The sequence below is a fragment of the Pteropus vampyrus genome, unplaced genomic scaffold, assembly GCF_000151845.1.
Source record: "Pteropus vampyrus isolate Shadow unplaced genomic scaffold, Pvam_2.0 Scaffold74, whole genome shotgun sequence".
Lineage (NCBI taxonomy): Eukaryota > Metazoa > Chordata > Mammalia > Chiroptera > Pteropodidae > Pteropus > Pteropus vampyrus.
In genome coordinates, this window is record NW_011888855.1 from 5,589,796 (window position 1) to 5,591,905 (window position 2,110).

Genomic DNA, 2,110 nt, shown 5'->3' on the forward strand with positions numbered 1-2,110 from the left:
AGAAAGAGCAGGTGTTGTGACCATCGCCTGGGAATGTTGCAGCTCTGATTTCTGAGAACCTCTCATGGTGGGGTGACCAGGCTTCCCTCTGCTTCTCAGGGCAGGCTACAGCCTACTGATTTAACAACTCCATTCCAACCACAGAACATAACACACCACATCGTCCACATAGCTCCACTTAGAGAACCTCTTCTAAGGTACCTTTTGCAGACTTACTTGTTTCTTTTTATTTATTTATTTTTTTAATGATGGTCAACTTTACTTTTTTCATTTTTTTTTTTTTAATTTTTTAGGCAAGGCAACCCTTGGTTGACCTCACAGATTGCAAGGGCCTTGTCACCTTACAATTCCTTATTTTTTTATTGCTTACGCCTACAGCACCTGGTCTTCCTAGGTGGTCACCCATCCAAGTACTAACCAGGCCCGACCCTGCTTAGCTTCTGACATCAGACGGGATCGGGCTTGTTCAGGGTAGGATGGCTGTAGACTAATTTTTTTATGGTGACATTGGTTAACAAAATCCAGTAAGTTTTAGCTATACACTTTAACAGTAAGGCATATATATATTTACACAGTGTGTTCACCTCCCATAGTTAGATTTCTTTCTGTCACCACATATTTGACCCCTTTCACCCCATCTTCCTCTTCTTTCCCCCTTCCCCCCCACCACCCTCTGGTAACCACTAGTCTATTGTCCATGTCCATGAGTCTGTTTCTCCTGTTCGTTTGTTGCTTTTGGGCTTATATCTCACATATAAGTGATATCATGTGATTTTCTACTTTTTCTGTCTGGCTTATTTCGCTTAGCATGATTATCTAGAGGTTCATCCAGGTTCTCACAAATGGCAGTATTTCATCTCTTCTTGTGGCTGAGTAATATTCCATTGTATATCTATGTACCACAGCTTCTTTAGCCAATCATGTCCTGGCCATCATGAATAATGCTGTTATGAACATTAGTGTGCAAATATCTTTTCAGATATATGTTTTCAAGTCTTTGGGGTAAATACCCAATAGAGGGATTGCTGGATTATATGGTAGATCAATTTTTAGTTTTTCGAAGAACTTCCAAACTGTTTTCCATAGTGGCTATACCAATTTGCAGTCTCACCAGCAACGTATGAGGGTTCCTTTTTCTTTGCATCCTCTCCAATATTTGTTATTACTTGTCCTGTTGATTATAGCTATTCTAACAGGTGCGAGATGGTATCTCATTGTGGTTTTGATTTGTATTTCCCTAATAACTGCGATGTTGAGCAACTTTTCATATATTTTTTGGCCATTTGTATGTCCTCTAGGGAGAAATGTCTGTTCAGGTCCTCTGCCCATTTTTCAATTGAATTGTTTGCCTTTTTGTTGTTATTGAGTTGTATGAGCTCTTTGTATATTTCGGATATTAGGCCTTTATCGGAGGCATTGCTTGCAAATATATTTTCCCATTCAGATGTTTGTTTCTTTATCTTGGTGATGGTTTATTTTGCTGAGCAGGAGCTTTTTAGTTTGGTATAGTCCCATTCATTTATTTTAGCTTTTACTTCCCTTGCCTTTAAGGTCAAATTCATAAAATCCTTTTTAAGTCCAAAGTCCTTGAGTTTAGTTCCTATGTTTTCTTCTATGCATTTTATTGTTTCAGGTCTTATATTCAGGTCCTTAATCCATTTTGAGGTAATTTCGGCATGTGGTGACAGACAACAGTCACGTTTCATTCTTTTGCAGGTAGCTTTCCAGTTTTCCCAGCACCACTTATTAAAGAGGCTTTCCACTGTGTGTTTTTGGCTTTTTTTGTCAAAAATTATTTGCCCATATAAACATAGGTTTACTGCTGAACTCTCGATTTCATTCCACTGGTCTGTGTGTCTATTTTGCTGCCAATACCATGCCATTTCGATTATTGTCACTTTGTAGTATAATTTGAAGTCAGGCAGAGCGATGCCTCCAGCCTCGTTCTTTTTTCTCAGGATAGCTTTGGCAATTCGTGGTCTTTTGTGCTTCCATACAAATCTGATGATTTTTTGTTCTATTTCTTTAAAAAATGCCAATGGGATTTTGATGGAGATTGCATTAAATCTGTATAATGCTTTAGGTAATATGGTCATTTTAACTATGTTGA

General features: G+C 38.2%; 1 pseudogene; it reads right to left on the minus strand.

Annotated features, from left to right (window-relative positions):
- Positions 1-369: 369 nt before the first annotated feature.
- Positions 370-488, minus strand: LOC111741191 (annotated as a pseudogene).
- Positions 489-2,110: the final 1,622 nt, after the last annotated feature.